Genomic DNA, 22,617 nt, shown 5'->3' with positions numbered 1-22,617 from the left:
CAGATCATCTAATTACATAATTAATGAATGTAAATTGACAATCTGTGTTAATCCCCAAGATAATGTAAATATTTGTATAGTCATGTAAACAACAATCCTCCATTCCATGAAGAGACCTGTGCAGCTCCCTCTTGTGGAAATAATGTGCAATATCTTTACATTGTATATTTCATTGACTCAATTGATGATGATGAAATCCTTCATGACTGGAGTCTTGCCATGCTTCCCTGCAAGTAGAATGCTACATCCCCTATTTATTGTGACAGTTAGAGATTAGTGACTTATTTAATTCTTTAAATTATGTAAACGACAGACAGTGCCATCACCGATTAAGGTTAGGGTGCAAAAATCTGTCAGGGACAAGGTTAGGAAAGTTGGGGACATGGGGCGAGCATTTTCTGAATGATCTATGCATCTTCCAGAGTACAAGGGATGCTGGGTGTTTGAGTCCTGAACGTTGCACGGTGCCCTTTGAGAAGTACAAGGACTTCACCAAGGCCGGCACGGTGATCTGGCTGTTAACTACGTGTTCTTCCTCCACATCATCACATCGGTTGTGATCTACCATGAGAAGAAGGAGTGGCACTAGGAGGTTGGCACCATCACCGAGAACTGGCAAAAGGATGACGACACAGAAGACTGAAGAACATCTCTCTCAGCTATGCTATTGATGCCCCTGCTGCAGCCAAATCAACATTGTGGCTACTACAGCTACGCCAGGACTGGGCCCCTATATCACGTCCTGCGGCACCACAACAGATAATTAGGCGCTTGTGATGAGGTCAGGCCAACAGAATTCATCAGGCAAGACAGTATGATTATGTGACGATTAACTGATTGCATGTTAAAAATGCGTGATGACAGCATACAGTTTCATGCTTGGCAAGTCTGCCCAGGAATTGATGATACAAAAAAAATGTCAACGGCTCACATATTTAAAGATGTAATTATTAAATTCTTTCATTATATAATCTGTGATCCCTGAAGTTTGGCGCCACCTTGTGTGACTCAAGTGTGACAGACCATCTAACTATCTGATTATTTCATTACTCAAATATGTCTTTTTCTACTCCAGGGAGAGTGGAGTCTGGATCCACCATGTTGGTGTTAAATTGTATCTGGGGAATTCTTTCTGTCTTTGTTTCTTTATTTCATTCTTGCTTTCTTCCTTTATTTAAATCAATGTTGATATCATTTTGTTATCTTTCTAGGGTTGAATTATGAGAAACTACCTCTTTATTCATTCGTTTTTTTGTTCAAATCTATGATTAAGAACTCAATGTCTCTTCAGTATTGAGCAATCATTTAGGCTTCACGCATAAAACACCATCCACTTTTTAATGTTTATTCATTTAATTATGAAAATCTGTCATTATGTATTCAGTGATCACTGGAGTTTTGAGCCTCCTTTGGGGAGACCGTTGTACCAGACCATCACGTCATCTAATACTACACTTACTTCATTAACTGTTAAACTAGGAAATTAAGTAATAATTCATCATTTAATTTACATATTTAAAATACAGGTAATGTTATGGAGCATAAGTCCCGTTTGGAGTCAGATTTTGGGAGTTGATGATGTAATATCATCTCATTACTTCATCATTTAGCTATGTAAATTGATCTTTACATCAGCAATAGGTTTAGGACTGTGGTGCCATCTCATCAGTGTCAATATAAAAGGCCCACTAATTAATTTTCAATTTAATTTTTTAAAAACATCATTATTCCAGGAAGAGATCAGTCTGACTACTCCATGTGGGATTTAAGTATGCACCACCATGTCATTTTTCAATCATTTTCCATTATATATTAATTATTTAAATCGATGAAGAAGTTGTTCTTTTTGACTGGAGTTGGGCCAAACCTCCATTGGAGTTAAACACGTGGCATTATTGAATTATCTAAGTACTACTTCCTTGAAAATCACTGGCACCAGATTACAGGTGTCTTGGATGATATAATCATTGTTTTATATAGTTAAATAATCAAACAATGAGTTCATGTAACATCATCCACTTCCCTAAGGTGGCTCCAAACCAGGCTCATGAACGATGCTGTCGTGATTAATTTAAATATTTTAACTACAAAATTATTATTTAGATGGTCGATAGTAATTGTTTCCCACATCGTGAAATCCACTGATCATGGATCATCTAATGTCCTATTTTAATAATAAAATAACAACATAATCAGATGATGAAATGGTCTGCCATACTCGACACATTTGGCTCTCACTGACTCGCACATTATTGTGGGAAACTCCCAGGGTCATCCCTTATTTAATCGGCGAGCAGTGTCGTGAAATGTTTAAATCCTGAAATGTCATTGTGTATGCAGGGTTTTTTAGAACATCCTACATATTTCATGTTGGACGGCTGCCTCAAAATAAATGGACTGAAATCCAACAATCACTAAGTCTACTCTAACAAATGGATTATCACCTTCCTGAAGGAAGTCAACAAGGGCAAACTCACCATTTGATGAATAATTGTGAGTCTTAATATCTTTTGTTCCATAGTTTTTCTTCTTAGGAGAGAGAGTATTCATAAACAGAACACTTTGAACAGTTTCTCCAGAGACTACGTTCAGTGATGATTAGGTAATCTTGAATCTGGTAACCAGTAAAAGCGGTAGGCACACTTCCAGAGGTGTGGCTATGACTTTTTTAGGTGAATCAAAAGCTGTCTTTAAATATTTAGGAGATAGTTATCTTGGGAGAGTGTAATGTCCCATGTTAACCCATTCTCGAAGCTTCTCTCTGGTCCTTGGCCCATGATACCAGGATACAGAATGCAAGCAGGGTTGCCAGGCAACATTTATGAACCAACATTTGTCACATTCTAGTACCCCTCCACCATGCGAAAAGAAGTATACCCACCGATGAACTAACCTTACAGCCTCACTGAGTTTCTCACAAAAACAAAGCAGGGCTCTTTCCTTTGAGTTCTACATATTTACCAGTCTCTCAAGCAACAACATGCCTATAGTGACATAAGGATAAAAACGAAGGCATCATTGTGCCATTCAAGTACAATGATGAGTATTTTAAACCTGTTTTCTATGCTTCAGTTTTCTATTTTCTAGAACGGAAACAATACAATTTATCGCCTCTACCATTTCCCTCTATTGAAAATAAAATTAACTCCTCTGCATCCTCTTACTTTTAGAGGAGCTTGATCCCATGGTTTCTCAGAGTTGTTTAGATTTGCATTAGGCTGATGATTAAGGATTTTGAGCAGTGTCTTCTGTTTCTTTCAGTCATTTTGGATTCCTCAATTGACTGTTCTCTATTAAGTCCTGTACCCCACTTTCTAATATGGTTATTTAGAGTTATTTATTGTTGGTGGTGTGTCAATTTATCAGCCCGACAGAGTTCATTAGATGAGATTATTCAGTTATTCCATTTCTAAAATCGGGGGTCACTGTGTCCTTCATGGGTCAGTTCTGTGGCAACCTCTAGAAAATGATGATGCGAAACAGTACAGTTTTTTAAAAATCGTGTAATCATTCGATTGTTAAAAATCTACTATAACGTAACCAGTAATCACTGTAGAAGGCAGTGTCCCACATTCTCTGGGCATTGCTTCTGGTCCGATCTCCTGCTGTTGCAATCCCTCAGCAGCCAAATGACGGATGACATCATCTTGATTTACACAATCAAATAAGTTAATAATTTGATAGTCCTCCAAACTCAACTTTCATAAGAGGGAACCAAACTCCAGTGATTGTCAAGGAAGTAGTACTTAGATAATTAAATAATTCCACGGGATTAACTCCCATGGAGGAACGGCCAGACTCTAGTCAAAAGAACATCTTCATCGATTTAAGTAATTAATATTTAATGAAATATGATTGAATAATGACATGTTGGTGCATACTTAAATCCCACATGGAGTAGTCATGCTGATCTCTTCCTGGAATAAGGAAAAATTGAAATTGAAAATTAATTAGTGGGCCTTTTATAGTTACACTGACGAGATGGCACCAAAGTCCTAAACCTATCGCTGATGTAAAGATCCATTTACATAGCTAAATGGTGAAGTAATGAGATGATATTACATCATCAACTACCAAAATCTGACTCCAAAAGGGACTTATGGGCCATAACATTAACTGTATTTTAAATATGTAAATTAAATGATGAATTATTACTTTATTTCCTTGTTTAACAGTTAAAGAAGTAAGTGTAGTATTAGATCAGGTGATGGTCTGGTACAACGGTCTCCCCTAAGGAGGCTCAAACCTCCAGTGATCACTGAATATATACTGACAGATTTTAATAATTAAATGAATAAACCTTAAACAAGTGGATGGTGTTTTATGTGTGAAGCCTAAATGATTGCTCAACATTGAAGAGACATTGAATTCTTAATCATAGATTTGAACAAAAATGAATGAATAAAGAGATAATTTCTCATAATTCACCCCAAGATAGATAACAAATCGATGTCAGCATTGATTTAAATAAGGAAAGGAAGAAGGAAAGAAAGAATTCACAGGATAACACCAACAAGGTGGATCCAGACTCCACTCTTCCTGGAGTAGAATAAGACAGATTTGAATAATGAAGTAATCAGATAGTTAAACCGTCTGTGACACTTGAGTCACACAAGATTGCACCTAACTTCGAGGATCACAGATTGTATAATGGAATAATTGAATAATTACATCTTTAAATATGTAAGCCGTTGACCTTTTTTGTATCATCCATTCCTGGGCAGACTTGCCAGGTATGAAACTGTATGCTGTCATCACGCATTTTTAAAATGCCATCAGTTATTTGTCAGATAATCATACGGTCTTGCCTGATGAATTCTGTTGGCCTGACATCATCACAAGAGCCTGAATCTCTGTTGTGGTGCGGCAGGACGCAAGATAATGGGCCCAATCCTGGTGTAGCTGTAGTAGCCACAATGTTGATAACAGCTGAAAAGTTGGCTGCAGCAGGTGTATCACCAGCATAGCTGAGAGAGAGATTTTCTTCTGTGTTGAGTCGTCATCCTTTTGCCAGGTCTCGGTGATGGTGCCGACCACCTAGTGCCACTACTTCTTCTCATGGTAGATCACAACTGATGTGAAGATGTGGAGGAAGAGCAGGTAGTCAACACCAGACCACAATGCTGGCCTTGGTGAAGTCTTTGTACTTCTCGGAGAGCACCGTGCAACCTTCTGGACTCAATCATCCACCATCCCTCATACTCTTGGGGATGCATAGATCATTCAGAAAATGCTCTGGCCATGTCTACAACTTTCCTAACCTTGTCCCTGACAGATATTTGCACCCTAACCGTATTCGGTGATGACACTGTCTGTCGTTTACATAATTTAAAGAATTAAGTAAGTCAGTAATAGCTAACTGACACAATAAATAGGAGATGTAGCATTTTACTGGCAGGGAAGCATGGTCAGAATCCAAGCATGAAGGATGTCATCATCATCAATTGAAAAAATGAGTCATCAAATGTGATGATATTGCACATTAACTCCACAAGAGGGAGCTTTACAGGTCTCTTCATGGAATGGTGGATTGTTGTTTACATTACTATACAAATATTTACATTATCTTGGGGATTAACACAGATTGTCTATTTAAATACATTAATTATGTAATTAGATGATCTGTGGCACCAGATTCCAGGTGTCATGGACGATATAATCATTGCTTTATATAATTAAATAATCAAATAATGAGTTCATGTAACATCATCCACTTCCCTGAAGTGGCTCCAAACCAGGCTCATGAACAATGCTGCCGTGATTAATTTAAATATTTTAACTACATAATTGACATTAATATGGTCTATAATAATTGCCTCCCACATCATGTCACCAAAATCCACTGGCCAAGGGCCAGGGGGAAGGGGCCAGGGGCCATGGGCCAGGGGCCAGGGCCAGGGCCAGCGCCAGATTGTAAAGACACTGACCAAGGAGCAAGATGATCAAATACAAAGGACCCAGCTGAAAAATTATTTGCACCATCTTTGCCTAGACAATAGGTCATTCTTCTCTATGTCTCTCTTTCACAGAGAAAATACAAACAAACAAAAAGGCTCTCACATTATGTAGTTGGTGAAGAACTTCTGCCCTCAATCCCATACACAATTTGTTATGGCTAGGAATATAAGGAATGGTCCCTGTCATTTTTTTTAATACATTGAACTGTTAATTAACTATATCCTTCTCACATCTGATAGTTTTGATGGCTGGGCTAACCATAACTTTGTCTGCTTGGCAGTATTAGGCAGCATTAATATGGCTCTAAATAAGGATCTAAAATCATAAAAGTCATTTTTGAACATTTATTTATTAATTTTGCATACAGTTTTCTGCCTTCATTTGACTGCAGGCAAGAAGAGGTAGTCAGATCTCATTATTGATGTTTGTGAGCCACAATGTAGTTTCTGTTGATTGAACTCAGGACATCTAGAATATCAGCCAGTACTCTTAACCAATGAGCCATCTCTCTAGCCCAAGAAATATACGTCTTAAAATATATAAAATTAATTTACGATGTAAAAATTCATAGCTTAACTTTTAATCAAGTTCTGATAAGCTAATCTAGCAGGGACTCCCAGCTATTTAGTCACAAACTCAATGTTTTATGATTTATGTTGGGTGTCATCGAAGTGTAAATATGAAGGATATTTCCTCAGGCCTAATGCACCACGGACCTGTCTATACATCGATCTCTCTTGACACAAGATAAATGTACAATTTTGTAACCCAAATCTGTAGTTTTTGCTAGACTCAAAGGCATAAGTACATCCCTGCTGTTTTACAAATACCCAATATCTACTTTTTCTACAGTATAAATTTCAGAATAGAGTGGTGATGATAATATATCTCAAACTTATGTTCCAAATTTAACCATGTCTCAGCAGATTTGTGCTTCTGGCAGATGAGCATCAGTTACTGACTACATTCTGCTCTAAATACTGCTCTGGACATACTGTGAACCAGCACAGCAATATGAATCTTCAACAGGGTCTATAAACTAATGCCTCTGATAAATGTGCAATTTACTGAAGTCCCCCTCCTTTTAATACTTTTTTTTATTGGTTTTATATAGCATTTTAGCCATCTCATGCCCAAGAAAACACTGCAAATGTAAGCAGGACGTAGTACAGGAAAAGAATACATGTCACCTTTTCCCTGGTTGAGATGCTATATCAAAAGTAAACAAAAGTAAACTAATATACATAGGAGGCAATGTGAGTAACCTGTACACCAAAAAAACACCAGAAGTCTTTTACCTATTGGAGGCCCAAAAAATGGGCCTCTAATGTTTGTTGCAAAGAAGAAATGTGATGGAAAAATTAATAACTAAATGTTATAAAATTAAGGCTTATTGCAAGAAGGAAAAAATAATGAGAACAAGAATTTCTGCCAATAGATAAATCCCTGACTACAGACTACAGAACCCACATCCTCAGGAGAAGAAGTAAAAACAAAGAAAAAATACCAACCTTTCAGGTGTGCTCATCAATCTTGCCTAAACAAATGATGGTAAATATTAACTTAGTTCCATGTGGACCTTGTAAATAAATTTGCACTCTATGAACTACCTGTATCTTGGAAACCTTGTGAACTGAGATTAGTGGTCTCAAGTTTCCCTTTCTGTTTACCCTGTTATAAACCCCTCACAATTTTAAGCCAGTACCTTACTTTTCTGACAGAGTGAGGTCCCATCTGTTTTGATTTTTACCAGTAAAATCCATTTGCTTTTGCAGCCATTAGTCACTTCCTTGGAAGTTGAGGAAACCAGTAGGCATAATAGTAACAAGCTGCTCAAGGAGGCTTTATAGGCTATAGAACTCCAGGTGACAGCTATTTGAAAATCAAAACACTGTTGTGCCACCAACATGCTTGCACTACTTCCTGCTTACATTTGCAGAGTTTTCTTAGCTGCAAGTAGACTAAAATGCTAGACAATACCAACAAAAGGAAGTGGGATTCAGGAAATGGACCATTTATCAGAGGCATCGGTTTGTAGACACTGTTGAAGATTCACTTTGACTGTGCTGGTTCACAGTAAGGAGGGAGAGCACTATAGAGGAGCAGGCTGTAGTCAGCAATTGATACTCATCTGCCAGAAGCACAAATCGTCTGAGACATGTTTAAACTGGGAACAAAGGTTAAAATGTATATATTTAATTGGAACTCTTTGTTCCTTACCTTTGGTGATCAAGAAAGATAGCAAGACCAGGGAGAATATTCCATCCTCACGATAGCTGTATTAATCTGCAGTCCTTTTGACCTGTAAGAAGTGGATAAAAGCTTTATGACATTTGATCCTCTGAAGCCTATATGAACTGTGTTATATAAAAGGACATAAAGTTTTAGATGTATTATCATCACCAATCTGTGCTGAATTCCAAATTGTACAAAAAATAGGTTTTGGGTATCTATAAAACAGCAGGAATGTACTTATGACTTTGAGTCCAATCAAAATTTACAGATTTGGGGTAGAAGGTTTTTCTTCTGTCAAGAGCGATCCATGTATAGATTGGTCAGTGCTGCCTTAGGCCTAATGAAACATCCTTCATATTTACACTTCGATGACACCCAATATAAATTATAAAATTTGAGTTTGTGACTAAACAGCTGGGAGTCCCTGCTTTATTAGCTTATCAGAACTTGATTAAAAGATAAGCTCTGAATTTTTATATTGTAAATTAATGTTTTATATCTTTAAGAAGTATATGTCTTGGGCTAGAGAGATGTGGCAGAGGTTAAGAGTACTGGCTGCTCTTCTAGAAGTCCTGAGTTCAATCCCCAGCAACTACATTGTGGCTCACAAACATTTGTAATGTGATGTGGTATCCTCTTTGTGTGTGCAGACATGTATGCAGGCAGAACACTGTATGTATAATTAATAAATAAATGTTCAAAAAAGACATATATCTTTATATTTTTAAGTCATTATTTAGGATCCTTATCAAGGCTGCCTTTATTGCCAAGCTCACAAAGTTTTGGTTAACCAAGCCATCAATAGAATTAGAGATCTGAGAAGGATAAACTATATGGTACTTTTGAATCTATTAAAAAAAACCACAGGGACCATTCCTTATATTCTTAGCCAAAATCAATTTTCTATGGCATTGAGGGGAGAAATTTTTCACCAAGTACATAATGTGAGAGGTTTTTTTCCCCCTGTGGAACCTGGAATTGGAAAAGTCTGAACTTATCTTGTCTAGGCAAAGGTGCAGACAATTTTCCAGTACCCTGCAGCCTCTACACAGTCTGAGCTGGGTCCTATCATGCTGCAGGCATTGTGTTTCAGCATCTTTCTCCCTGGTCATTGTCATCACAATCCATGCTGCCCCACAATGTTCTTTAGAGACATTTCATCATTGTTAGATTCTGTGATTCTTTGTCTGAAATTATTACAGCTTTTTAGTTAATATTTAAATATCTTATTCTACAGATCTCTGTAGTATTAGAAGTCTTTCTAGGTAGATCTTAATAGACAACTTGGTTTTCAATTACTTGATTTAAGCTTATAATTTTAGAATATGTATAGGAGACAGAGTGAGGTTTATTCCTGTTATTAATCATTACTACTTAGTTTGACTAAAACCAAAAGTTAATCTATAAGGATGGCTGTTAACTTGTCTTTCTTAACATTTTATAATAGTTACCAGATTTTATAAAACTAGAACTTTGCATTGTCAATTTTAGCTTAAAAATACTGATTTTAATTTGAAACTCCTTTTAGGGAAACATAAAACAGCTATGTGATTCAGTTTATCTACCTAACTTATGCTTACCAAATTTGGCAAAAACAAGGATGGATTGCCCTCTGTATCATAAAAAAAAAATGAGCTTCTCAACTTTTGGTTAGTATACACACTGTATGGCTATGATTTTAAATTTTAGCCCTTTAATTTAAGTACAAATATTAACAATGTAATAAAGCACAAATATAATGCAACCTTCTGAATTTAAACATTTTAAAACTCTTTTATAAAACAATGAAACATCTTGTAATGGCTTCTTATAATATCAAATAATTTTCGCACCCTTTAGGTCTTTAAACCCATTGTCAACTTGGTGCCTGTTAAGTTTATGTTAATTTCCAGTGTTTATAATCGTAACATTTTAACTAGTTTCAATGTTTAACAGCTTTCGACATAAAACAGAATTAATATCATCTACATTAAAAGGACATATGATTTTCTGATAAAATGAATTTAATGACCAGTGCTCAGAGGTAAATTTTGAGCTGGGGATTGTTATCATTAGACAGCAAAAATATTTAAACCATTTTTGTTTTAGCTCTAGTCTTGCAATAAACAGGTTTCTAACAGGAAACACTGATAGAACTTTTTAGAAAGTACATATATTTTTCTTGAGAGAAATAAACAGAACTTTTAAACCATTAACCTGGTACGGTCAAAAATTTTAACTCATATTACTAATCTTAAATTTATATTTGTAGATATGAGAGCCCACATCTTTCTCGACATTTGACGACTTTTCTTTGAACCTCCATAACTTTTTACATTATCTTTAGTCTCTCTCGATTTTCTCAGACATCCCTAGCATAGAAATGTCTCTCCTTTTCTCTTTTTCTTTTTTCTTATCAGTGACTCTTACCCAGATATGCATGTCTGAAGAGAAATCTTATTTATTTATTTAATTACTGACTCTACCTTCTTACATTGGTGCTTTCCCCTGAGCCTCTCTGAATCCTCTGCTCTCTTAACTGTTGGCTCCTTTTATGAATTTTGTGGGTTACACAAGATCTTCTTTTATGTTATCTTTCAGTATTATAATTTTATTTTTATATATTTTCCACTCTTCTGGATCTTGACAATACTTTTTCCTGTTCTACCTTTTATTGCCCAGAGAAATGGATACATACTCGTAACACCTGAAGTTCCTTCTGATGTTCTCTGTTCTGCTTTGATGAATTGCATTGACCTATAAATCTGTAGACCACTTGACCTGTCTACTAGACCACTGTTATCTTATTTTGTCTTTTTTGCTTCAGACTGATTGTAACAAGTCTGCACAAAGCCATCAATTGTAATTACCATATATTTTGTTATTTTTATTTTTTTAGTTGACACAAAAACCTTTACCAAAGCTGTTCTCCCCAACACCCCTCATCCTCCTCCCCACTCTCACCCTCACCCCATTCCCTAAGGTCACAGTCACTGCCACCTGAGGAGAGGAGGGCTGGGCGAGGGTCTGGTTCTGTCATTAGCCCATAGGGATTCAGAACTCCTCTCCTCTCTGACTGCTCACTAGGTGGCCCAATGCACCTAGGACTTCAGCAACCCAGCATGTATCCAGGAAGAGCATGGCTTAGTTCTTCTGTACCAGGAGGAGCCTGGTGCTGTTTACACCGGTGTTCTGTATTACCAGCAGACTGTAAGATTCTGGCCTGGGGGTACTTATTTTATTTTATTTTTTAATTTACTTATTTATTTTTTATTTCACATGTCGATCCCATTTCCCTCTCTCTCCCTCCCTCCCACCCATTTACACGCTATTCCCCCCTAACATGCACCCTTACCACCCTCTGCTCCCAGCTCCCAACCCAATTCCAAATGTATGACAATGCCATCCTGGTGTAGTCATGTAGATCTGTCAAGTCATTTGAAGTAGGGTCTAGGACTTCTCTCCTGTTTCTAGGTTAAAGGGGTACCCTCCATGGGGGATGTGTCTGCAATGACCTTTTGTGCATGAGGAATACATCCTGGTTCCACTGTCTGCAGTCCCTAAGACTGCTCAGTCCTTCTGGGTGAGACCCATATTTAGAGAAGAGTGAGTCAGTACCATGCTGGATTCCAAACTATCAGTCTGGGTGCCTGTTATTTGCTCCTTGTTCAGGTCAGCTGTCTCTGTGTGTTTCTACAACCTGGTCTTGTTCTGTCCATCTGCATCAGGATTCTAGTTAAACTCAGTGTTTAGGTTTGGGTGTTTGCTTCTGTTTCCAACAGCACTATAGGAGGGCTCCATGATGGTGAATAAGTTAGTTGTTGATCTCACTATCCAGGAAGGGCATTTATGGTAGCCTTTTCACAGTTGCTCGAATTGTTAGTTGGCAGCAGTCTTGTAGGTCTCTAGACCTTTCTTTAGATTCACTTTTCTCTTCAAACCTATACTGGCTCTCTCTTTTATTCTCTCTCTCTCTTTCTGTCTCCCTCTCTCTCTTTCACTCACTCTCAGTCTCTCTCCCCCCCCCCTCTCTCTCTCTCCTGTCTCGTATTCCTACCCTGACTCAATCTTCCTAGTCACAATTTCTTTCCTATCCTTATCCTATCTTCTTATCCATTCTTCAATTGAGGATCATCTAGGTTGTTTCCAGTTTCTTGCTATTACAAATAATGCTGCTATCAACATAGTTGAGCAGATGTCTTTGTTGCCAGGATATGGATCATTTGTGTATATGTCTAAGGGGGGATTGCTGGGTCCCGTGGTAAACTAATTCCCATTTTCCTGAGGAACCACCATACTTATCTCCAAAATGGCTGTACGAGTTTGCACTCCCACCAGCAATGGAGGAATGTTCCCTTTCTCCACATCTTCTTTGTTATAAGTTCTCATTGGTGTTTTTAATTTTAGCCATCCTGGCAGGAGGAAGATGGTATCTAAGTTGTTTTGATTTGCATTTCCCTGATAGCTAAAGATGTTGAACATTTTCTTAAGTGTTTTTCAGCTTTTTTGGTTTCCTCTATTTAGAATTACTTCTTCTGTTCTGTACCCCATTTTTATTTTTTGATTTTATAATGTTTTTTATTCAAAAAAACGCTTCTATTCTTTTTTTTCATTTTATATAACCAAGTCCATTGAAATAATAACAAGCATTTATAGACAATATTTGGGGATTTGGGTGTCGTTCTTTCCAAACTACTTCCTGCTGGTAAGAGGCACTGTCATGGGGGATTCGAAGAAGATTCAGAAATCCGGGTTGTAGTCTGTAAGGCTGCTTTGTCCACCTGTTTTGAATGTAGGATCAAATGGTATTCTCTTTCAGGTGGTCTGGCTTGATCAAACACATAAGTCTGGAAGGAATAAACATCTTTTCATTTTCTGTGGAAACAATAATAGAAATCCTTTCCCCCAGTAACATGTCCTTGAACTTAATTTTGGAGTCAAAGCAATTTTTTTTTAATTTAATTTATTATTTTACATGTCAATCCCAGTTCCCTCTCCCTCCCCACTCCCTTTCTTCCTCCTCCCACCTTCCCTCAGTTTAACCCTAGCTGCCTTCTCACATGCATTCTAACCACCCTACACTCCCATCCCCCCCACCCCAATTCCATATGGAGGGGAATGCCATCCAGTTGGGGTCATGTAGAGCTGACAGGTCATGTGAAGTAGGGACTAGTGCTTCTCTCCTGTCTCTAGATAAAGGAAGTTATCACTCCATGGGGAATGTGTTCGCACAGTCCTTTTGTGTCCCAGGGATACATCCTGGCTCCGCTGTCTGAGGTCTCTTAGACTGCTCAGTCCTTCTGGCTGAGACCCATATTCAGGGCGGCCATGCTGGCTTCCCAGCTATCGGTCTGGTGGCCCGTTAGCTGCTCCTTGTTCATGTAAGCTGTCTCTATGTGTTTCTGCCACATGATCTTGTCCTCTCGACATGCATCTGGGTTCTACTTTGACTTAGTTTTTATGTATGGGTATTTGTTCCTGTTTCCAACAGGCATTAATTGAGGGCTCCATGGATAAGTTAGTTGTTGATCTCACTCTCCCTCACCCTCTGGGAAGGGCATTTATGGTAGCCTTTCCAAGGAAGCTAAATTGTTAGTTAGCAGCAGTCTTGTAGTTCTCTAGACCTTTCTTTGTGTTCAATTTTATCTTCAAACCAATATTGGCTCCCTCTTTTATGTTATCTCTCTCTCTTTTTGTCTCTCTTTCCTGTCTTCTATTCCAAACCAGGCTCAATCTTCCTGGTCACACATGTTTTCGTTTCCTCCCCCTCGTTTTCTCCTACTACGATCTCCATTCGCTGCCCCCCCCCCACTTCCCCTGAGCTCTGTGGGACTTGTCCCTTCCTGGTTCTGTGAGGGACTTTATATGAATCTCTTAGAATACACCTTGTATCCTAGTTCCTCTGCTGGTCTATACCACATTTTTTAATAGGGCTGTTATGAATGCAAGGCTTAGCCTTCCAACTTTGACAGATTTTGAGATGTCAGTGTAGAGTGATCATCTCTGAAAAACAGATCCAGGAGGGAAGTGAAGGTTACCTGTGGAAATTAGAGAAGCTCGACTCCAGGGCATGGAAAGAACTTGAGCATTAGAGAGGCCTGTGATCTGGAAAGGTTCCCTAAGAAGAAACAGGCCCTGGAGAGGACATGTGTGGAGTGACAGCCAGGTGCTTAGGAGAAACCACCAAGGCAGGAAGAGGAGTCTTTGGGAGTAGGAACAGGGCCAGGTTGCCTAGGATGAGGGTGAATCCAATAAATCAATTATTAATATTAGGTAGCACATGTTTTACTGGGTGCTATTATTTCCCTTGTTAATTAGAGAACATTAATGTTATAAAAATGTTATAAAGGACACTAGCTGTAAGTGTGTGACAAAGGCCTTTTAATCTCAACATTCAGGAGGCAGAGGGAATTCTTTCTGTTTGAATGTAGTTGGGTCTACAAAATCATCTCCAGGACAGCCTGGGATTCACAGTGAAACAAATTCTGGAAAAGCACACAAAAGACCACTCCAGCAAATATGTTTTTATTTATCCCTCCAAATGATAAATAAAATATGTCATGTGTCTTAATTTTCTTTTTACTCTTCAAGCCTTACCCTAAGAAATTCTTTTGCATTTTTTTACTAGTGAAAACATGTTTGCATTGTGTCTGTCATGCACAATAATATTGGGATTTTTTTTTCTTTCCTGACTGGTTATCCATTTCTCCACAAAATGCCCAGTGTAATAAGCATCAGTCAAGGCTTTGGATGTATTCACATTCCCAGTGTGTGTGTGTGTGTGTGTGTGTGTGTGTGTGTGTGTGTGTGTGTGTAGACCAGAAAACAACTTTTGGTGCCTATTCTCTCCACCATGAATCTCAGATAATTTACTCAGGTCCTCTAGACTGAGCAATGGAAATTGTTTTATTCCCATTACCCTTCCAAATCTGGCATGATTGTATCGTAATACCTTGTTGAGTTTATTTTTAATTACATTTTAATACATATATTTGCTTTCATTATGTGAATTGTGTCTGTATGAATGTATGCAATGCATTTGACTACTTGCAGAAGCCATAAAAGAGCACTGGATTACATGGAGTTGGAGTTATAGGAGGTTATAAGCCACCAGGCATGGATACTGGGAAGTGAACACAGGTATTTGGCAATAGCAGTAAATACTTGTTTAAATACTCTTTGCCTCTGATATAGCTCTAAAGCTCCTAATCCTAACTTATATTTTTAGTTAAAAGTTCTTGTGTAGTTTTAATTACATTTTTTTTCTTTCTTTTTTTTTTTTTTTTTTTTTTGATCAAACACATGCCTGTACACATGTGCTATCTTCCAGGCTTTACCAATCCAGGAAACTCTGAGGGAGTGGTTAATGCTTCTTTCATTTTGTGTCACTGGAATTTGGTATAAAGTGCCACTATCCAATGATCTACTTCAATGACCATTAATTTTAATATTTAGTTTTAGTTTAAATACAGAGTATTGGGTTTCATAGTGGTATCTTTATATACTTGTGATTATGTGCTTTCCTTGTTTGTTTTCTTCCCACACTACTCTCCCTTTTGACTCTCCTCATCTCTAGCTGATTCCATTTCTTGTAGCATTTACTTCCAAGATATATTTACTAGTCTTTACAAGTAAGTTTCTTGAGCAAATTTTGTATCTACCAAAATAGTGTTAAAACAAAAATTAATTAAAGAGATGGGGTAGAACAATCCATATTCAACGGAAAACACTGATATGACATGTCAATTCTTAATATCTATGCCCCAAACACATGATGAGGAAACATACCCAAGAAGATTAAACAGGAAGAAACTATTGAATCACAGTTAAAATTAACAAATTAGAAACAAGGAAAAATAAAATTATTGAATGAAAAACATATTTGATTTTTGTGTGAAAATCAACTATACAGACAAAACTAAGAGAGAGAGAGAGACATAATCAACAAGGAAAACCACAGAACCATAAGAAATATTTTAAAAATACTTCATCCAAATTGGGAATATATATCTTGATAGGTACCACTTACCAAAGTTCAATCAACAACACATGAACAATTTGAACATAGAACTATCACGCATAGTGAAATAAAAAGAATCATTACAAGCCTCACAACCAAGAATAAGTAAGAATTTAAATAAATAAATAAAATCTGAGTGAAACATTGTTTTAACATTGGAATTTACCAGCCTTTCAAAGAAGAGTTAGAAATGTTACTTCTCAACTTATTCCATGATATAAAAACACAAGAAAATTTACCCAATTTATTTTATGATGCCACAGGTACACAGATATCCATGCATTCAGGTTTTTTTTTTAATATTCATACATAATTTATGTCAGATGTTACTACATCATATACCTTTAACCTGAAACAGGGTACAGTGGAAATTTGGCTTTCTGGATAGCCCTTAACAATCTGGATATTGCAACAGGTTGACAGACTTGGGGAATCCAATTTCAATAATTCAATGGATGATAGCCACTCTGCCTGATGACGTTGAGATCATAAACGTTACTCAGCAAGGCTTTCCTATGTTGTGGGAAATATAAAGAGAATTGGAGATCAATTTTATCTCATGAATATATGTGAACAAATAATAAAATCCTCATAAAGAGATTCCAAAACAGGACAAAATATCATCCAAACCAATAATGGAGGCATCATTGCAAAGAGGGTGTGATAATACAACACAAAATATCAAACATATATAATGCACAATAAAAGTAAATTTTAAAAAATGTAAGTATTCCTTTATTTTAATTTTATATATTGATGCCAGTTGCCTCTCCCTCCCTTCATCTTTTTCTCTTCCACTTTCTCATGCCTCCTGACCCCCTTCCCCTCCTACCTCTCCACACTCCACATGTAGGGTGATGACTTCCAGGAGGGCTAATCTAAATCTTTCAAGTCATTTGGAGTAGGGATTAAGATTTTTCTCCTGTATCTATGTTAAGGGAGTATCCCTTCATGGAGGATGTGATCCTAAAGCCCTTGTGTGCACCAGGGATACATACTAGTTCCACTCTCCAAGGTCGCTTAGACTGTCCAGGCATTCTATCTTAGACCCATGTTTAGTGGATCCGAGTCAGTCCCATGATGAATTTCCAGCTATCCCTCTGGTGCCCATTAGCTCCTCTATGTTCACATAAGCTGCCTCTATTTGTTACTGCAGCCTGGTGTTGTCCTCCCTCTGTGCATATGGATTCCAGTTATGCCAAGTGTTTAGTTGTGGCTGTTTCCTTCTGTTTGCATCAGCTACTAGATGAGGACTCTATTATGGTGCATAAGTTACTCATCAATATCATTATCATGGAAGGCCATTTATGGTAGTCTTTCCACTGTTCCTCAAATTGTTAGTTGGGGTCAGACTTGTAGATGTCTGGACATTTCTCTAGGTTCAGTTTTCTCTTTAAACCTACAATGGCTCCCTCTTTTATGCTTTCTCTCTGTGTCTCTCCTTCTGTCTCTGTCTCTCTCACTCCCTTTCCTCTCATCTATTCCTTCCCTGACACAATCTTCCCACGTGCTTTTCTCTCCTCTTCTGTTTCTTGTAGATCGTTCTCTATTCATTGTCCCAACCAACACCCCATATGCTCAGGAGATCTTGTCCCATTCCTTTTCTGTGAGCGACCTTATATGAATCTCTTATAATCCTCCTTGTAGCCTAGTTTCTCAGCCAAAGTGAATTATAAACTGGTGATCCATTGCACTATGTCTAAAATCCATATATGAGTGAGTAAATACCATGTTCCCCTTTTTCTGACTGGGTTACCTCATTCAGGATGGATTCTTCAAGTTCCATCCATTTACCTCTAGATTTCAAGATCCAGTGTGTGAGTATGTGTGTGTGTGTGTGTGTGTGTGTTTGTGTGTGTGTGTTTGTGTGTGTGTGTGTGTATGTGTTCGCAGCATAGTACTCCATTGTGGAAATGTGCACCATCTTCTTATCCATTCTTCAGTTGAAGGGCATTTAGGTTACTTCAATGTTCTTGCTATTACAAATAATGCTGCTCTGAACATAAACATGTCTTTGTTGCATAGATGTGGATTATTTGGCTATATTCCTAACTGGGGGATTGCTAGGTAATGTGGTAGAGTGATTCCCATTTTCCTGAAGAACTGCCACACTGATCGCCAAAATGGTTGTACATGTTTGCTTTCCCACCTGCAGTGGAGGAGTATTCCCCTTTCCCCACATCCTCTCCAGCACAAGTTGTCATTGGTGTTTCTAAGTTTAGCCATTCTGGCTGGAGTAATATATCTCAGAGTTGTTTTGATTTGCATTTCCCTTATACCCAAGGATTGTGAACAATTTCTTTAGTTTTTTTCAGCCATTTTGGATTCCTCTATTGAGAATTCTCTCCTCATTTTTTTTTTTTAATTCAACTTTTAACAGGTTTATTTGGTGTGTGTGTGTGTGTGTGTGTGTGTGTGTGTGTGTGTGTGTGTGTGTGTGTATTTAGGCCAGGGCCATCACTTTCTTTTCCTAAAACATTGCTTCCCTGTGACTGGGGTGTGTGTAGGTAGGGAGGTACATGTGGAGGTGAGGGGAGAGTTATGAAGAGTCAGTCTCTCCTCTCATCTTCACAGGATTTCTGGAACTCTAACTCAAGCTGTCAGGTTTCTATGTCAACATTTTTACTCATGCAGCTATCTTGTCTGCCCCATAACTATTTCTCATCTTCTATCTATCTATCTATCTATCTATCTATCTATCTATCTATCTATCATCTCCTATCACTTATCTGTCTATAGTAATCAATTATCAATCTATATACCTATGTATGCATGTATGTATGTATGTATCTATTTATTTATCAATCAATCATCTAACATCTATCACCTAACTCACTAGGCACATAGCCTCAAAAAGAAACAACCAGCCTAGTGGCAGTGGCTGGCTGGCCAGCAGGCCCCAACCATCTCTACCTACCAAGTGCAGGATTACACATATGCAATACCATCCCTGCTTTTCTGTGTGACTGCATAAATGGGATTGTACTTAGATCCACATGCTTCTACAACAAGACATTTACTGACTGATCTGTGTGCCTAAGTTCATATTCCAGTTTTAACTTTTAGCTTTTAAGCACTTTTTCTGTAAGTGTTATTATTTGGGCATTTTTACTGACCTGCCTTTGGGGTTCTGACATGCTATATGCACAGCTACAGCCACTAAGAGCACCACCTGTGCAATTCTCTATATTCCCTTTTTAAAGGGACCTGCTACCTCTCTCTCTCTTCCGATCTCTCTTTCTGCTTCTTTCCTGTCTCTCAGTCTACCCTCCTTCCTGCCCCTTACTTTTCTACTGCTCCTGTCCACATAGTTCAGTTTTTCCCCTCCCTTCCCCCATTTCCCATTCCCTTTCCCCTAAAAAAAGAAACAAACATCACATGAGCTTTTATTTTAATTTTTATTTTACATATCGATAAAAGTGTCCAAGTTCCCTCTCCCTTCCTCCCTCTCTCCCTCCCACTACGCCTTTCTACCCCTTCACATGCACCCTGACCAACCTTCCATCCCATCCCCCCTCACTCCACATGTAGGATGAAGCCATCTAGGAGGGGTCATATAAATCTGTCAAGTCATTTGAAGAGGGGAAAAGGACTTCTCTCCTGTCTCTAGGTTATGGGAGTACACCTCCATGGGGCATGTGCCCACAAATCCCTTTTGTGTACCAGGAATACATCCTGGTTCCACTGCCTGGAATTCCTTAGACTGCTCAGGCCTTCTAGCTGAGACCCATATTCAGGGGGGTTTGAGTCAGTCCCATGATGTATTCCAAGCTATCAGTCTGGGGGCCAGTTAGCTTCTCCTTGTTCAGGTCAGCTGTCTCTATGAGTTTCTGCAAACTGGTCTTGTCCTGTCTCTTTGCATCTGGATTCTTTTTCAGGTCAGTGTTTATTTGTGGCTGTTTGCTTCTGTTTCCATCAGTTACTAGATGAGGGTGCTATGTGGTGGATAAGTTAGTCATCGATCTCACTATCAGGGAAGGGCATTTATGGTAGCCTTTCCACTGTTGGTCAAATTGTTAGTTGGGGTCACTATTGTATTTCTCTGGACATTTCTGTAGGTTCAGTTTTCTCTTCAATCCTATAAAGGCTCCCTCTTTTAAGTTCTCTCTCTCTGTCTCTCACTCTCTCTTTTCTGTCTTCTATTCCTCTACTGACACAATCAGTAAATATCTTTACCCTTACATTATAAAGACACTCTTTTTGATCCCCTTTGAAGGAAGTACTTCACGATGAAGTGTCCCATGGAAAAATCACGGGGACATGAAGAATCATGGAATTTCAAATAATAATTTCTCTGACCAGCAATGAATAGTTGTTGCTGGGTTGAGGTGGACTAGAACCTGGAAATAATGGGAGAGAAAGAAGGAACGAGACCAAGCAATGCTTGTCAAGGTCTCACTTTATTAGGCACAAAGGGGGGTTTTTAAAGCAAAGTGGGGAGGAAGTGGGTAGGGTTAGCTTTGCTGACTCTGGGGCTCTGGTAAGGTCCCACACCATAAACATCAGACCATAAACGTCTGATTATCTCAGTTCCTGGTGTCTGGTTCATCTCAGTTCCTGGAAGGAGTGGAACAGACCACTCTTTAGCAGTTTTCTGTTTTACCAAGATAAGGCTCAATTAGAATTTTAAGGTGTAAGTGACTCTGCAAGAGTATGTGACTCAAGGCTGGCTCCCAACATCTCCCCCTATTTTATTCTTTTTTTATGGAGCATCTATCTTAGGCTACGCAGTGGGCTCCCACAATCGGGCCCTGGGTATGGGCTTGTCATTATGGGACAAATGGTAGGACCCTGTCTTAATCTACATAGGGTGCATCCTCACTCAGCACTCAAGGACATGGTCAAAAATTGGGCAAGAAACTCGGGCAAGATGAGTGGGCTCCTGAGAGATGGTCCTATGCTACTGCTGTCATTGAGTGACTTACAGACAAAGAGAAGGGTCTGCCTCCATTTTGTGGCACTGAGTTGTTCCCGTCATTGACGTCTTCATATTTGAGAGAACCAGGTCCTCTGTTGTTCGAGTCCTGTGAAATCGAGTCTTTGTCTAGGGCGTTCAGGACTGGCACTGTCACCATCCTCATCAGGTTTCTCAGAAGAGCCCTGTTCCCTTTCCAAAAGCTGATGGTAGTGTACAGAAATAGCATGAAATCAATTTGAGTTCTGATCAATTGAGTTAATTTCTGGAATGCCCAAAGCCAAAAAGTCATCATCAGTAGCAATCCCATAAATGGTCCCAGGAAAGAAAAAAGCAAGGTAGAAAGCCAAGGGGAGGTGGAAAGCTAATTTTTATACTAGGACTCGGCTTCTTCCCACTGCCATTTACGTTCAGCAAGACTTTTCTGCATTCTATCTAAGCTGTCTTCCATTAAGCCAGTCTTATCAGCATAAAAGCAACATTCTTCTTTGATTATTGCACAAATTCCTCCTTGTTGTAAAAACAATAGGTTTAAGCCTTGACTGTTCTAGAGAATGACCCTTGAGAGAGACAGACAGACAGACAGACAGAGAGAGAGAGAGAGAGAGAGAGAGAGAGAGAGAGGAGGTATTACACTTCTGAGGTCACAGGTCCAGTTTTCCTGTTCCACACATCTCCACCAAATGGTCTGGCAGCCACTGGACCTCATCTTCTTCCTGCAAGAAAACACAAACATGCCCTCACCCCCCTCAACCCCCCTATTAGGAGAAAGTTGGGCCCTTTCCATAGTCTCAGATATGGATCTTTCCATTTGACTTGAGTAAATGTCTCTTGAGTTTCATCATATCAGAATCTGTCTGCGACAGATTGCTCATAGGCTTCCACATTCAAAAAATTTAAATGAAGAGAGCATCATGTAGGGCACCACTTGCCCTGACCAGCAGGGCCTAGATATTCGTGGTTGCTGGGAACCAAACTCTTATGTTTTGGGTTGTGAGCCTAGCCATTAACAGCTGAGCCATCTCTACATATTAAGAGCACATGAAGCTATGTTGTGAAATAATGGTGTGTAGTACATTGGTGCCATTGCTGCTTGACAAAGATCCAGCATTTCAACATGGAAGACCAACCAAAGAGCTGAAGCACCTGCAGAGGCAGGCAGAATTCTTTGAGCTTAAAGTCAGACATGCAGAATAAGTGCTAGGACAGCCCAAGACACAGAGAGGAACCCTGTTGTAGAAAAGTTGATGAAATCCACCTTTAGCTGTTTGGTGGCAGTGCACATGTTTAAGCCCAAATCTCATGAGGCTGAGGCTGTCTGATTTTCATGATTTGAGGATATCCAGGTCTACTTAATGAGTTCCAGGACTACAAAGATAAAGCCTTTCTTGAAAACAGCAATGCAAATCTTCACAAATCAAGAAAGAATCCGATGCACCTTTAATATGGATCGAATCATCTGGTGTTAGCCTGCATAGGTAAATGAGGAAGCTCTCTTATTGGCTACTTC

This window comes from Phodopus roborovskii, unplaced genomic scaffold, assembly GCF_943737965.1.
Source record: "Phodopus roborovskii unplaced genomic scaffold, PHOROB, whole genome shotgun sequence".
In the NCBI taxonomy this organism is placed as follows: domain Eukaryota; kingdom Metazoa; phylum Chordata; class Mammalia; order Rodentia; family Cricetidae; genus Phodopus; species Phodopus roborovskii.
The sequence above is the reverse complement of the archived record's forward strand: the minus strand, read 5'-3'. Positions refer to the sequence as shown.